Genomic DNA, 17,586 nt, shown 5'->3' with positions numbered 1-17,586 from the left:
TTTTGCAATTTTGGCTCAAAATAGTTCTGTGTTACACATACATCATAAGAAAATAAGCAACTAAGCTTAAAATACACTGCTGTATGTGGTGTTAGAAAACAATTTCAGGTAAATTTTGCCCTCTAAAGAATGGATCATTCTCTATTCTTCTCCCCACGTCTCAGTTGGTGTGAGAAAACCCATGATGATGGTGGAAATGTCATCAACATAAATAAGGTGGAAAAGGAGAGACAAATAGCAACTGTAGTGAATGCAATAGAAATTTGTTTTAAATTCAGTGCTAAGAGACTCAAGTGGAACATGCTGATTTTAGGATACTTCTGGAAGTAGTTATATTTTGCCATATACTTTTTCTGTTGAAGTGCTCAAACTAAAGCCGATATAATTAAAAACAATAAAACATATGAAAATGTATCAATATGGTAAAACATTCAAAGATAAGTAATGCAGCAAATCAATTTGCTGGTTGAACAATTATTAAAATATATGCTTTATTTTCTCTTTGCGGGGGAGGGAGGAAGGCAACTGAGGAAATTTTTTGGTAGTTTCTGGCAAGGAAACAGAAAGAGCATCCATTAATATCAACCATACTGTATTTGTTTTCATTTGTTTTCCCCTGTAGTCTCATGATTTTGTCAGCTAAACCTGGGATGTGATGGAGAAGAGTCAACTTTTGCTTGGCTCATTATAAATCAGTGACTTGTTATTTAAGCAAGGTATATGAACAGACATAGTGTATGTTCTGCTGATAATTGCAAAAATTGTCACGAGCTGTGCACTAACAAATCAAGACCACAGAACTCAAGTGGATTTGCAATAAGTGTGCGTCCATTTGTGCATATCTTAATACATATGGGTTTATGAAAGGCAGGTCCTGCTTGACTAACCTGATCTCCTCCTATGACAAGGCGACCTGCTTAGTAGATAAGGGAAAGGCTGTGGATGTTGTCTGCTTGGACTTTAGTAAGATCTTTGACACTGTCTCCCACAGCATTCTCCTGGAGAAACTGGCTGCTCATGGCTTGGGCAGGTGTACTCTTCGCTGGGTGAAAAAACTGGCTGGATGGCTGGGCCCAGAGAGTTGTGGTGAATGGAGTGAAGTCCAGCTGGTGGCCGGTCACAAGTGGTGTTCCCCAGGGCTCAGTATTGGGGCCAGTTCTGTTTAATATCTTCATCAATGATCTAGATGAGGGGATCGAGTGCACCCTCAATAAGTTTGCAGATGACACCAAGTGGGGCAGGAGTGTTGGTCTGGTGGAGGGTAGGAAGGCCCTACAGAGGGATCTGGACAGGCTGGATGGATGGGCTGAAGCCACCTGTATGAGATTCAATAAAACTAAGTGCCAGGTCCTGCACTTGGCTCACAACAACCCCATGCAACGCTACAGGCTTGGGGAAGAGTGGCTGGGAGAGCTGCCTGGCGGAAAAAGACCTGGGGTGTTAGCTGACAGCCGGCTGAATATGAGCCAGCAGTGTGCCCAGGTGGCCAAGAAGGCCAATGGCATCCTGGCTTGTATCAGGAATAGTGTGGCCAGCAGGACCAGGGAGGTGATAGTGCCCTTGTACTCAGCACTGGTGAGGCCGCACCTCGAGTACTGTGTTCAGTTTTGGGCCCCTCGCCACAAGAAGGACATTGAGGTGCTGGAGTGTGTCCAAAGAAGGGCAAGGAGACTGGTGAAGGGTCTAGAGCACAAGTCTTGTGAGGAGTGGGTGAGGGAGCTGGGGTTGTTTGGTCTGGAGAAAAGGAGGCTGAGGGGAGACCTTATTGCTCTCTACTACAACTACCTGAAAGGAGGTTGTAGTGAGGTGGGGGTCGGTCTCTTCTCCCAAGTAACAAGTGACAGGAGAAGAGGAAACAGCCTCAAGTTGCACCAGGAGAGGTTTAGGTTGGGTATCAGGAAAAATTTCTTCACTGAAAGAGTAGTCAGGCATTGGACCAGGCTGCCCAGGGAAGTGGTTGAGTCTCCATCCCTGGAGGCATTTAAAAGACGGGTAGACGTGGTGCTTAGGGACATGGTTTAGTGGTGGACTTGGCGGTGCTAGGTTAATGGCTGGACTTGATGATCTTAAAGGTCTTTTCCAGCCTAAATGTTTCTATATTAATATACATTTAGGTATAAATGTATCAGATTGTGAAGATAAGAAAGAAGCATGCTGTATCAGAGTGACAAACCAACCAAGTGGTGAAAAACTATTTAAATAAACTGTAGTATGACATTTGCATCTGAAATGATAATGTCAAATACATAATTGGAATGAGTTAGGGATTTGTGAGTACTAGTAAAAACTGATAGTAATAATTTTAAGAGTTGTTACACTAATGCAGTCATATTGTAGTGTTGCAGTACCTGGGTGTTTTAGAGCTCCTACTTGAGAGAAGGCAGCTGTGCATTTCCTGCCCCCCCCCCGCCTCGCCTCCCCGGCGTGGAGGATGTGAGGATTCATGGGATGGGCATAATAACCTTGTTGTATTCTAAACAGTGCTTCAAGTACTACAGCTAACATTGAGTTGGCTATGACCTTAAAGATTGCTAGACAGTGCAGGAATGCAGTAGTCAGCCTCCAGCCCTGGATGGCCGAGTGTGGTTTAGGAATGCCCATAATTCAGGATAAATTATGGAGAGTTAGAGAGTATTCAGAAAAGACCCACAAGAATAGCTGAAGGTCAGAAAATGTACCTCATCATGAAAGACAACAGGACCATCATATGTATTTGTTTGCAATGGAAAAGAAGGCAGCTGTGCAGCTACTTGTTTGAATACTCTCCAAAGTAGCAAAGATTTGTTAAAATTTCATAGAGGAATCCACATTAGAAAGTCTAAGGGTACCTTTTTCCAACTTTGTAATATATGTTTCCTAGTGTGTTATGCAAAGCTTTTTCTTGTTATAAAGCAAGTGGTGATAGTAGAAATGATAATCAGTTTAGTCAGACATGAAGTAGTCTTCTGTAAATAGTGTCATACCATTTTTTTCTTGTACTTGCTTTGAATGGGGCATGTTACCAGACGTATCAACAAGTTTTTATGCATGATATGAGACATGCGTACATTAATCATGAAATCTAAAATAAATATTGCCATATGATTGTTTGTCCAGCTGACAATTCAGCATATGTTTAGTTTTAAGCTTTCTTTCAGTCGGGTGTATATGCATGCAGTTCAAATACCATATGGACAGCACATCTTGATAACAACAAAATCAGAAGAAACATGTAATTGTACCTGCTTACATAGGTTTTGCTGAGCAAGATATATAGGGTTTGGTTTTGTTTGTTTGGTTTTTTAAGAGAGGTGAACACAACTGTAAATGACCCCAAATGATCCTGAAAATCCTTGCAAATAGAAAAAACTTAAAAACTAATGTCTGTGACCATAATGACGTTTTTCTGGAAAGAACCCTGTAAAGTGGAAGTCAAGATCATAAAAATATTTATAAGGGCCTCATTCTTTATCACCACATGTGCCGATTCATTTATATTGTATTCAGCTGTTTACACCTGATTTACATTGATGAGGGTGATGTCTCAAGTCCAGATATGTTTGAGAAGTGTCCAAGTGTGCTTTGAGGTTTACAATAAATTCATGACCACAAGGTCTACCATACAGGAAGATGGTCAGATAAACTCCTTGAATGTGGTCAGCAAGCTCCTTGTGATGGTATGTTGCTGTGATTTATTTAATTATAATTAATGGTAGCATTTTTCATTGAGAGCTAGGCTTTTGCACTTGAGTGTGGTGGTGATTCTTATGGCTTTGGTACCGTTGATGTTTTCACAACAAAGTTGTCTAATAAAAATTAAGTTAAATAACATATACATGAACTTAGCAGCAAAGCTGATTGGACCATAGGCCTCTGTTGTTGTTTTAAGTCTTCCTTAAGAGAGGGTAAAAAATTCAAGAAAATAATTTAAATTTCTTTAGCAAGTCCAGAAATAACCAAATTCAAAAATAAGAATTAATTATAAAATCTCGTTTGCAAAAGTGCATTTACCAATGTTTGTATGAATATGAAGGTGAGAAAAAGTGTTCTTTGTTTTGTAGCTGTTGTAGGTCAGCTCTTGCCAAAGCTGTAGAGGCATTTTTAAATATACAATTTGGAAATGAGTGGTAAATTAGTAACTGAATATAAATTATAAGATGTGAAGACTGTTTCATAGAAGTTCAGTGTAAATGGAAAATATATGTTCATGTTCCCTGCCAGCAGCCTTACTCTTACAAGTGCTTCTGTGTGGGAAGAGGCATCACAGGACGAGACAATATTAGTACATACATTTCACATTCCTGACGAACAGTTAGGATACAGAGATTACCGATGTTATTCAAAATAACAAAAGGTGATCTTATTGAAGTTTGACATTGCTGTCTCATTCGTCTGCCTAGGTATCACAACATTGTAGGAAAGGATGAGTAACCATTCTGAACATGTAATGGCACTATTCCTGAACTATATTTGCTCATTTTAAGTTAAAAAAAAAAAAAAAAAAAAAAAAAGAGCTTGTTACTCTTCTCCCTACCCCAGTCCACTTCAGGCTGAAAAACATCAGTTTGATTTTGTAGAGACTTTTACTTCTTACATATCTTCACTGATAAGCATCCTGGGTCGTATCAGAATGCATTTGACTTCGTCCAGTGCTGACAAATGAAGCTGGATTTAATTAAAGTGGGTGGGGTTTTTTTTTTTTTTTTTTTAAACAGATTGAGCTGACCTTATAAAGACAAGAATGGCAAATATATTTGTCTGAGAGAATTAACAAGTGTGAAATTGAAATCCTAGGAGAAGGATAAAACATTTCGTCAGGTGCTTACTACTGTTTTGTGTTTACCATTTTATTCTCTCACTGACTACTCTGTCAGAATAATGTATAGCACTCAACACTTAGAATTCCATTTCTTCTTGTAAAAGCTGAATTTTACCACAGTTTAAATAAGGTGATCTTACTCTTTCTTATTCCATAACCTGAAAATAAAGCAGGTCTAAGATCATGCTGCTGTCAGTAGGCAGTCCCAAATATTACTTGCTCTGATTATGCAATCTCATTTTTAAGCTTAAGATAGAGATACAATTAGTGTTTTAGTATGTACTATATGGTAAAAGCACATCAATATTCATAACAACTTTAAAGTTAATTGAGAACTTTTCAATCATTGGTGTATGTGGGGGGAAAAAAAACCCCACAATAATTTGTGTAATAACAATTCCACAAAAATTGGTAGGAAAAGACTCATAAGAATAACTGGTTTTGAATGTACAGTTTGTATGTAGTGTACATAAAACTGAAAAAAAGGAATCTTCAATCATATAGAAGAACTTACACAAATTTTATCACTATATGTCACTTTAAATATAAAGCTGAATCTTACAGCTGTATTATGTATTCTGAGTTGTCATAGAACAGAGGAAACAAACATCTGCCATAGGATAACAACATAAGTGGACACAAATCCAAAGAAGTTTGCTTGGGAAAGAAAAAAAGTAAACTTTCTGGGAGAGAAAAAATAAAAATCTCTTTATTTGAGTCATAAGAAAAAACAAGAAGGTATTAGAGCTGCCAAGCAGTGCTAAAATCTTTGGAGGAAGATGAACAGAGGATACTACTAGATTTTTAGGGAGTAAGAAGATTTGATCAGATACATTATATGAATATGAGTATATAAGAAAGTGTGAAAGGGTTTTTTTTTGTTGTTGTTTTTGTGGTTGTGTTTGTTTTTCTCCTGAAGGGAGTTGCATCATCTCAGCATTTATGTTATGTCACTGCTGGGAGGGTGATATGTTTTCCAAAATGTTACAAATGCTATTCATGAGGATGTACCATCAACTTGAAGTAATTTTAGCATTGGTATATGAATATGTGTATGCTTTCCAGTAGATAAGAGATTAGTTTTCTATGTGAAATGGATCTTTTTAAAAAAGTAAATGAACAGATGGGTTTTGGGGAAAAAAAATGAGAAAGTACAGAAAGAATGAAAAGTTTAAATGGTCAAGCTGTACATTATTTCACACTACATCAGTCACTTTGCAGAAATAATGTTTCTTTAGTTATCTTCTATACTTCTTATTCAGGAGGAAAAAAGGCATGTTCTTGGGAAATTTTTCATTAACTGATATTTTCTACCTATAAGCCTACCTAAAGAGTTGAACATAAAGTTTTGAAGAATGCAAATAAACTTTTTAAGTGCTCAAAGAAATATTTTTAGGCTGACTGCTGGCTCTTAAATTCAAGTCATTGACACAGCAGACACGCATGATGATAATATTAAAGGGAGAAAATGGAAGTCCTTCTTTCAGACATTGATTACTGTGATGCTTATAAGTGGACTTTTCTTCCTTCTTTTCTGTCTTCATGTGCAAGCAGACATTGTGACAGTTTCCATGTGAGGGAAGAAAGAGCTAGGAGCATGGGCAGCAAGAGTGAAACTTGCACTTACAAGGCAATGAGAAAGATAGATTGTGTGCGAATCACACTGTAGGGTTCTGAATGTGATGAGTGGAATATCAATCTACTTCTATAATGGCAACAGAACGCTTTCGTGGCAGCCAGTGTTTTGAGCCAACACGAAAATTAGCTATTTTCTAGTGAAAACTATTCTGTAATTATACTCAACATAAAGTAGTAAATCTTGTAGGAGTGGCCATTTTAATGGTAACATTAATCAAAATATTGTCACTATTTGTCGTCTTCGGGCTGTAGAAGTGATTATTAGTTATTTCATTGTTTCATTTATTTTATTTTTTATTATTTTTTTATGTTTCATTTATTTTCACTTTTTTTTTATGAATCATAGGCATTAAGATGCTTTCTGATGAGAACTATATCTGTAATTGGACTATCAGATGCAGGTAACAAAAAGCATCATATTATGCAAAACAGGTTCTGAATTAATAACTTTGACTTCTCTCTCAATAATGGATGAATAATCATTAAAAAATTAAACCAATACCCAACCCTGCAGTTTTGCAAATATGAAACATGCTGATCCATAGGACCCACGTTTAAATGACACTAACTAAATCTGATTATTGTGCTTCGCTTATTATTAGGGACTTTTTAGATTGCTGTTCAATAAACTATAAGAATGTAAGACTTGACAAAATCTTCTGGTTGTTATATCTAGTTCTTGAAATTATTTTCATTGACTGAAGAGAACTGGTTTCTGTCTTTAAAAAAAGAAAGTATTCTGCTTTATTAAATAATATGTAAAAGGAAATTATCTATTGGAAAACAAGTCGAAGAATTTCTTTGCTTTCTTTTGGAACACAAAAGATGTCTTTAAGTTTTTTTCCAGTAACAGATAGTGAATATATTTGTATTCAAAGAGGTAAACTCTGCAAGGCTGACACAAAATTATGTAATGTTCTGTCTTTGCAAAATAGAAAATGATGGGTTTGAGAGCTGTTAATAATTCTTTCAGCTTTATAAAAGAAAAAAGTTTTGGGAAAAGATAACTCTAAGAGAAATTATTAAAAAAAATGCATTATGACAAGGTCACCCACTTAGATTAGCATAGAAAGCACTTATGAAATACATTTGCATATCTTGGCAAGTGATCAAAAGGTGAAGTATAAGTTCATAAGTTAACATACACTATTAGAAATCTTCCTAAAATAATACATTATTGCTTTACCAAAATGGGATATGTGTGTGTGTGTGAATCTCAATTTTATTTTTTAATGTTGCCTATACATTATATGAACTAAAATATGTATAAAATTATTTGAGGCTTCAGTTCTGGAATCAGTTAAAATTGTAAGCATCCCATGTAGTCACTGGAGCTATTCGAACCTGCTCAATTTTATTACTATCGGTTTCTGCAGTGCTTGTGAAAGATTTAACCATTGATTACTAGTGAGAAATATCATGAAATTTTTAAGATTTTACAGATTAAAAGAATAATAAAGCCTTTTATTTTTTTTAAATAGCACTTATGTAACTGTGTAATTTAGGAGATCCTGAGTTTCTCACTGTTCAGGTGAGTAAAGATGCATATATTCACAGAAAGGAAAGAAGTCATGTTTAGGTCAATATTTTTATGAAGTGGAAGTAGTCTTCTAGACAATGTGAATTAGGAAAAATAGTAGGTGGGTTGATAAGCATAAAAATTATGAAGTCAATCTTGCCAAGGTAATTTTGCACCATCTACAATACGTGAAAATAATATCTAGCAGAGGAAGCATCCTTATCATTTAAATGAGAATACATTTTAATATAATTTCCAAATAATTGAAATATCTTTTTCTGTAATTTCACTGTTCTTTCTCTAGCTGATTTTATTTTCTTTGCCTTTATATCCCTACACTCCCCTTCAAAATGTTGCATTAGAGAGAAAAAAAAAATCAGCCCTTGAGTGACATTTTGCTTTGCTTACTGAATACACACAGAGCTTTGATTATAGTAAACTTGTTTCATGTACAAGGGTCTTTTTATTTTGTTCAGTTTCTGAAAACAGTAATCCTTGAAAACTTCTAATGGTAGTTGTTTCTACTATCATAGGAACCATTAGTAACTCTTTCTTTTGGCTTCAGCTTTGCTATATCATTTTATAATGTATTTTGGCAGAAATTATTATTTACTGTGGTAATTTATCCCTGTTAAACCCAACAGATTTTTATCATGACTGCTAAACTAGATGTCAACCCAGATCATTGTACTGGTTCTAGTTTTGTTCTGCACAGAACAAGAAATTTAGGATAAGCAAATAACTGTTAGAGAGATTGCCTTTGCATTGTTGTATAAGATATCTGAAAGAGAAAAAGCATTTGCGTCAAACTGTGTGGATGTTGCAGAGTCTGGATTCAAAGCCTATGAATCTTTAGCAGTTTGTATTCCTGCAGTTTGATTTTACTTGACAATGCCGCGGGGTTTTTTTGGAATTATACTGCCGTAGCCCTTTTGGCTGCATCTTACCCCTAGGAGCCTGCTGAAGAAATAACTTTCTTGATGAAAAGGGAGGAAACAAAAGTGAAGGCCCTTGTTTGTATATGTAATCTGTAGGAATTGTTGTTGAGTATGGATGTATGTGTGCATTGGGTCTTAGCAGGTTTCTGTGTGTCTGCTGTCCAACTCTTTCTTCCTTTATAGATTCATGGACCTTTCTGCAGACTCCATGAAACCTGGGGAAAAAGTGAGGGACAAGAGAGTGGTGTTTTGTTTTTTTTTTACTGATATTATGGACTGGTTGATTTAGGGTGCAATGAAGCTAACAAAGAGAGTAATGTAATTTTTTTTTTGGAAAAAAATCTTTTTCTTCCTCAAAAAACATATTCTTAAAAAAGAAGGAGGAGAAGGAAAAACTGAAGCTTAAAACTGAGGCAGCAAAAACCCCCATATGTCTACATTTGTGTTTTGGTTCAGTTGGAAGAGTGGTACTGTGTGAAAATCTGATCATCTCACCTTGATTTGGTTTTAATAGTGGAGTGGTTCTCAGGGTTTATGCAATGGATTCATTTCCAATTAAAAAAACAAACAAACAAACAAACAAAAAAAACCCCAAAAAACCAACCAAAAAACCCCCAAACAAACCCAAGAGATGTGCTTCAGGATCCTACCTAATGTGTGCCAGCATGCCATGCTAGAGTAAGTTCAAAGTTAAAAAACTAAACAGAAAAACAACCCATCGCCCCCCTCTCCCCCAAAAGCAGGGGCATTAGGTTTGAAGCACCAGGTGTTTCACTCTGTATGGTAGTCCTGTGGTACTTGTTTGCTAATGCAGATACACTGGTTGTGTTCATTGGAAGAGTTCTGTGTTATTCTGTGATCCGAGGTCTCGTGTCTAATACTGCTGAATTAGCCCCAAAGGTCTTTATAATCTTTAGGAATCATTCTCTTGTTACTATAGAAACATAGCATCCTGAACTGTAGTTGTGATACGTGAAGCCTAATGCAACAGGCTAAAACTGTCGCTCACTGGAAGTCAGTAGGAGTTTTCTTATTGAATTCAACAGGACCAGGATTTTATCTACAATCTTTAAATGCTAACCTACACACAACTGATATAAATTAAAAATATTACATCTTAACTTTGCTCGATGAGAATTCGCTGACCATTGTACTGTAGAAGTTATAAATTGTGAGGTTTGTATTTGATGATGTCAGCTTTGCAGGATGTAGGGAATTAGCTTGTACCCCAGCATGTATTGTTTTTTTACCTCCTTATATTGCATATATTTATTAGGTAATGGTTGTTGCTAAGTAACGATCGGTGGTAAGAGGATTTCTCTGTGTGGCCTCTAGATGGCACAGTGATTTGGACATCCTGTACATTCTTATGATGTCAAATGGATGCCTGCATAGAAAACAGCCTCTAGAGGAATGAGAACCTTTACTGTAAAAAAAAAAAAAAATAAAAATCTGGTGTTTCCTATTGTTTTGTTGAAAGAAATTATAGATGTAACAAAAGTGCCAACATTAAAAGAACTGAAAAATATGTGAATATGCTACAGATCAGCCAATACATAGTTTAACTGTCTTCTAGAGGTAGTCGTGTTTTTTTTTTATACAGGCTGAAATAACTATGCTGAAGACCCAGATCAGAATTCCTGTGATAGGTGAATTGCTCTGCCATGTGCAAATGCCTGCTTTATCCAAGTTTTTCTTCCACTGTGTTCTTTACTTCTGAACCTATAGTTATAATCTTCCTTCTCTTGACCACTTTGTTCAAGCAATTTTTACAGTGAGCAGCAGAGTATCCTCTGTAAGCAGGATATATGCTACCTAAAAGTACAAAATTATTTATCGTCAAATAGACACAATATATAGCTAGGACTAATTTGCTGTCAGACTAAATGTGAAGATGCTCTCCACCTCTTGCAAGATACCCAATGAGTCCTTGCTAGCCAGACAGTTCAATCAAGTATAACAAGGTTTGATTTCCATTGCTCCTTGAAATGGTCTGATCCTCAGTGGTGTTTAAACTGAGGATCAATTTGAACTTCTGACTCTGTTTTTTCCTTTTATGATTTTATAACTTTTCTTACTTGTGGTTTGTTTTCCCCCCACCCCTGACTGACCTTGCCTCAACAATCTTAGTTCTGTCTGCAGTTTTACCTTTCTTATATTGCATGGTTCTGCTGTACATAATTTCTCATAGCTCTTTCTCACAATTTAGTAATTGCCTCAGAATTTTGAGCCAAAGTTATTCAGCCATGCCATATCAAAACCTCAGTCCTTAGGAGGAAAGCTAGGCAGTTAGCTGTGAGTTAACTCTGTGAAATATGTGCCATTCTTCCTTATTCTGATGGTCCAAACTGCAGATATTGATGGAGCAATGGAGTGTGCTTTGGTGCTCCATTGACCTGCAAGTCCACATTTCCTTCTTAGAGACAGTGAGAAGATAGTTTATGCTCAACTGTCACCCTTAGTGGGTGAATCTGAAGTTTTGACAGCTTCTGTGGCTCAGGACTTCTAAGTGGGATTTGTGGAGTAGGCAGGAATAAAAGACAATAAGTTATCAAAAAGTTCACAAAAGTCATACAGAAAACTACTTAAGTTTGTGGCTTTCTTATTGAAACAAACAAACCCCCCTGGACTCTGCTGTCCTCTGACCTGATTACCCACTAAGTAGTTCAGTATGTATTCTGAAGCAATAAAAGTAAGGATGAAGGATGTCTCCAGTATCACTAGGTGAGAATATGGTTTTGATCTTAGGCAGATTTCAAGGAATTCAACATTTCTGGTCTTGAAATATAACATCTATAATACTGATATTCTATGGGAAGATGCAGTCTTGTTACTTATCTTTAACAATATTTTATACCAGTTTGTACAAACAAACAAAAAAATGTTTGTCATGGTCAAAGTGTGAAGTGTTCAAAATGGTAAATACTCATTTAGTAGTCTCATAATTTAGGTATTGTTTGTGCTTGTGTGCTTCACTTGTTTTTAGTGATATAACGTTATGTTATATGTTATCTGCTAGTTTAAACAGAGAATGTAGTAGAGTTATTACAGATATTCTTATTAAGGGTCAACTTATGTCTCTACCTTTAGAAAAGTTTGAGTCCAGAGACAGAATTTTCTGTGACAGAAAGTAGTCTGTGATATGCATGAATGCTTTCCACATCTCTAGTATTTGCCAAGCAAAATCTACTCCAGATATGTGTATGTGACCATTTCTAGTTAAATATACAGGAAATGCATGGAACTATGTCAAATCATTTCATAGGAATGCAGTAGGCATATCCATAAATAATGCTGAACTTTAGTGGAAATTTATTGTATTTCTGACTTTACAATGTATAAAAATGCCTGTGTTAGATAATGTGTTAGATAATAATGGAGAAATCACACTCTCTAGAACTGGGACTCCAGAGAGTGCTGTCTCTGTAGTCTGGGGTCTATGCTGGAAGGAGGAGTGAAAGACAGGAGGAGAGTGAAGAATGTGCTCATTTTTGCCATCTAGATTTTACTAATTTTCCTGGGGTGTTTAGGAATCTGATCTTAACGATCTTTTCCAACCTAAACAATTCTATGATTCTATGAATAGTGTCAGCTGGGAAGGAAGGGTATTTATATTTATGGAGGGGAGAGAGAAGGATTCTGATGCAGTTACGTGCTACTTCTTCTAGGGCAACAAGTCTATATTCTGTCATTGTCTCTAGACAATATTTGAACATCCTTTTTCTGTCTTTGAGCTTTAAGTAAAACAAAAGTTTTTAATCAGAACTTTTTAAGGAGTAGCTACAGCTGGGAGGGGGGACTCTTGAGGTGTTGAGCTCAAAAGAGCTACTGTCTCTTACAATTTAGAAAGAATATTTGGAACCTTTTCTATAGAAGTCAGCTTTTCCTTCAGATTTCAATAGAGTTCTCTTACTGTGGACTAGCTTTTTTAACACCACATATACGTAATTGACTACCATCTGGAAGTTTGGGGCCTTAGTAAAACCGTCTCTGATTACTTTTTTTTTTTTTTTAAGTTTAAGTCTCTAAGCCAGGTTTTCTTTCCTTTTATTTGCGCATTATCTGCTGATTGCCTAGCCTAAGTCTCCCCCCCCCCACCCCTTCATTTAGGTAGTTTGGATTTTCTTTATAATTTTTTGTAGCTGTACGTCTCCTAAAGATGTGACCAACCATGTCAGCAGTTCTGATCAGAAGACTGTGATAACACGTAATGATTTTTACTCAAACTTTTTTTAATGTTGTTCCTTCTATGTAAGTTATATTTTAGAGTGTTTGAAAAATAGGTACCAATCAATGCCTAACTATGTAAATTACAAGTGTAGTAATTTGAGAGGTCCCAAGAAAAACCTTCAGTCTACTTTGTGCTGATAACCTTTTTTTTAAAAAAAAGCATACAGTACTGATATCTCTAATAGGCACTCTTTATATTTTACAATCTCAAATCTTCACTACCTCCCTCCCCTTGTGATTTACATAGTAATTTCTAACAAATTACTCCTTGAAATGCCTATATCATTTGCCAGCCTAATGGAAAAGAAGGTTGGCGTTAGCGCTGCATTCAGCTGTTAATATATTAGGCTCCCTTTTACCTCTCAAGCAACTCCAGATAAGTTAAATAATGAGAAAAGTCATTTCTGTGTTGTTGTGCATTCTTTGCTTTTCTGTCTCATTAAAATGCTGTACTAGCTAACTTCACTCAATCAAAAATGAAGCAAATACTATTCCAGGAAATTTCAGCAGTGTTACTTAAAACTGTTTTTTTAAAGTGCATAAGGCTGTTTTGTTTAGATTTTAGTTTATTATATAGACATTTAGAATAAAATACTGATTTCTTTGCTTGGCAAAAGTAGGCAGAATGGTACTGAAAATAATGGAGCTGTATGACAACAAGGCAAGAAACGACCTTAAAGTATAAACATATCTTTTTAATAATACATACAGGTGGAAGGAGGTAGTAAGAATTTGTATCTTTAAGATATCTACTTGTTTTCCTTCTACGGTGCAAATGAGTAAACAGCTTTTTTTTTTTTTTTTTTTTTTACATGCACAGAATGCATGCATAATAGCTGAATTTATATAATCTCACATACACCTGCTAAACATTATGATGGCCCATCAGTAAATACAAACATCTTGCCAACACTGTTAATTTAAAGTTGCTAAAATGAATTGTATTTTGATTCCCATATTAACTTTATTAACCTTTGCTTTATTTGTCTCAGATTTATTCATTTATTATTAGTTTCTTAAGACAGATTTTTCTTGTATTTGTTAGGAATAGTGCAAAATAATGAAACAAGTCAAAATAATATAGACATACACACACAGAGACTGGCAATAATGTCTTGGTTTCTTTTGACATTTGAAAGAAACATCTCAACAATATATTGAAAGCTATAGTTTTCTTCCAGGATGCTTCCACAGGAAAAGGGAACTTTGAAGTAAATCCAGTCAACTCTAATGAAAGCAAATTAGATTTTGTGATACAAGTGGTTTTTTCTGATTATGTTAATCTGACTCAGCCTGATTGTGTTCCCCAAAGGCCATGGCAAAACATAATCAGGCAGTCTCTAAATTGGAATAATTCTAAAATCTCTAAAAAATGTAAATGTAGCTATCAGAGAAGCGTTACAGGAGTTCTTAGAAAGATTAGATTTTTAGTAACTCAGATTTGTTTCTGTCAGTCTGTATTTGAAGACTTGTATTTGAAGATTCTCAAATCTGCCTATAAAATAATCATTTTTTTAAGTGAATTGGGAACTCATGTTTTATAGATATCATTAAATAAGTCATGTTGGCAAAGGGTTGCTTGCAGCTAAATTTTCAATGGGTTACATTAAGCATTCTCAAAGTATTTGCAGGCACGATCACTGTGTATACAGGAAGGTAAGTTTATGTATGCAAACAGGTACATAGGCTGGAGTAATTGGGCAGATTGCCTAATTATCTTTCTAGGCATGCAGTTGCATACGCAGTCTAAAAGCATATGCACAATTTGGTGTATGCAAATTAATGCAATCACAAGTGTTGTTGGTAAATTAAACCCATATATTTAATTTTACCCTTTAGGTGTCAACAATGTCAGATAAGGTGGAGCTTGTGTATTCAGTAATAGTTATTTTACTACTAGACAGATCCCAAAGCCCTTTTCAGGACATTTAGAAGTATAAAATTTTTCAGTGGAAGAGGTTGACTTTTATGTGGCATCATATATTTATTGTGGCAAAATACTAACAAACGCAAGAGCATTTATATTGACTGCAGTGGAATCACAAAATTAAATGGCAGAATTTTAGTAACTGCAGGTTGCAGCGATCTGGGTTTTCTTCTTGCATATTGAATTGAAAAATAATAAATACAAGGAAGAGAAAAAGAAGAGTGATTTCTTATAGTGAAATAGCTGATTTCCTTGTTTACTCTTTCTTTTCCTCTCAGCATTTTAAAATGTAAAAATATATTACTTTATCTGCATATCTCAAGTAAATGATAAAAAATTATTTCTATTGTAGTTCAGCAGTCTTTCTGTATCTTATTTCATGACATTGTGGATATACAGCAATGATCTTAATTCAAGATGATTTATGTCATCACAGTAGTTTCTCAGTTATTTCCATGTCAATAGTTTGTATGTACGCTCATTGCCTAGCTGTGAAAAAAAAAATAAACACACCACCAGGTAACAAAGAAATAGTCAACAGGAACAAATCTAATGCAATTAAATAATGGTGAAAGGAAATGTTTGAGTACATAAGTAAAAGGCATTATTAATATATTTCATAAAATGCATGTGTGTACCATAACTAGTATTAAAAATGTTTTACATTAACTTTTCATATTTGCCTGTCATCTCAGTGACTGACAATCAAAAAATAGCTGTTCGGCAGCTAGGATAATATAGAATCTAGTTTCTGCATCATTGTACTAAAGCTTCTAAACAGATGTCCATCCAAAGCATTTCCATGACTGGGTATGTCTGGATTGATACCTTCAAAGTATCATTACTTATAATTTATTTATCATTATACCTTCCATTCTGAGTTTGGAAAATACAGATATTTCTGTTTTGTAGAAAATTATTATTAGTTATAGTGAAACAAAGATTCTGAGAAGAGTGATTTGCTGAAGGTCTCAGGTGAGTTTTGTGTATAACAGGAAACTTGTCTCTCTTCACCCTAAATTGAGTACCCTGGGACAGGCTGCATTTTAAAAGCCTAACAAAGCAGAGGTTAGTTAAGAGAAGGTAATCTATCTGACTACATAAAATATTTTCCATTTTCTTCATACCTTTCCACTGGTTGTCACAGACCTACAATTTCTGTGTTCTGAGCTTGTTGTAGTGTCTACCACCTGTTGTGGTCCTTCCTGAGACACATCATTCTTTTTTCCTTCCTTTAGATGATTTTACTTATCTGTTTTCCTCCATTTAAAAGGGCTTTTTTCTCCACCCCCCACCCTCCCCCAACATCTTTTCTTGTCTTTAAACTTCATTGAGGGCATGTACAAGGGTGCAGATGTGCTAAAGCCCTGTAACCACCACTAGTCCTTTCTTTTATATGTTAGTTATCATCTACATCATCTACACCCAACAGCCCCTGTGTGTCTCACAAATCCTGCTTCCAATTTGTGTTTTTTGCTCCCTGTTGATGTCTGGAACTGTTGCGATTGATTTATGCAGTGTTTTAAATTTACTGTATCTCGGATAAAAAGAAATTGCATCAGGTTGATAGTTGGGACTCTGGTCCTGTCAGTAACCTCAGGCTACTGGGGCACTTCTGGAAAATTGTGAGCTGTAAAAGTAACAAGTAGTAAGAGAAAGATGCAGCCATCTAAATAATCTAATTATACTGGAGCTCGTGTGGATGATTGGAAAACTCTTAAGTTGAGTGAGAGGAGCAGCAATAGCCAGATTATTACTATATGTTATACAAAAACAAAGATAGAGTTCAACTTTGCTTTTCTTTACTATAATAGAAGTGAAATGGTTTGTACTTAGTCTTCAAATGATGCACCTCAGCATAAAGAATTGTTATTTATTATTAATTAGTGGCATGTTTGAATTGTTTCCTTTTTCTGTGCTTCTTGATGGACATAAAAACTTCCTGTATGGATATTTTACTACTCATTATGCTACATGCATTTTAAGCTATTACTGGCTTTTTCAGCAGTAGCTGATAATTTCTTTGTATAACATGTCAGATCCCCGTTTACACTGTAAAAAAGTCTGTGCAGTTCAAAATTTAGCCACAAAACGTAATCTGAATGTAAACTTCTATAACTTACATGGTTTTTTTTCTTCTCCTTAAAGACTACATTTACAGCCAACATTATGAATAGCATAAAAACATTAGTATAGCTGAGAAATGAGGTTTTGGTTTTGATCATCACCAGTTTACTGTTAGGTGTGTGCTTTTAGCCTTGTACTCTGCACATCATAAAACCAGAGGATGAGGAGTTTATTTTCTCTAATTTAATTTCTTTTTATTGGTCCAGACAAGTTCTTCTCAAACAATGATACATGACTAACTAGCAAAATAATTCTTGATTATCTGTAGGTGAACCAAGCTGAAAGAGTTCTGCTCTTGATTTTCTTTTTGTAAGTTTGAATATTTACTACTTGAGTGTCCTGATGAGTCATTGCTGTATTCTAAGCATAATAATTTTTAGATTCCTCTTTAAGATTCCAAGCAGAAAAC

The 17,586-nt window shown here is 35.4% G+C and overlaps 1 protein-coding gene across 4 annotated transcripts in view; it reads left to right on the top strand.

Moving 5' to 3' along the window:
• SPOCK3 (SPARC (osteonectin), cwcv and kazal like domains proteoglycan 3) overlaps positions 1–17,586 on the top strand; it is a gene marked incomplete at both ends in the record, with an annotated part of 216,323 nt that overhangs the window by 112,226 nt on the left and 86,511 nt on the right. The gene's annotated exons all lie outside the window — the stretch shown is intronic.

Source organism: Platalea leucorodia (genome assembly GCF_965183815.1).
Source record: "Platalea leucorodia genome assembly, chromosome: 6".
Classification (NCBI taxonomy): Eukaryota; Metazoa; Chordata; class Aves; order Pelecaniformes; family Threskiornithidae; genus Platalea; species Platalea leucorodia.
The sequence above is the reverse complement of the archived record's forward strand: the minus strand, read 5'-3'. Positions and strand labels throughout refer to the sequence as shown.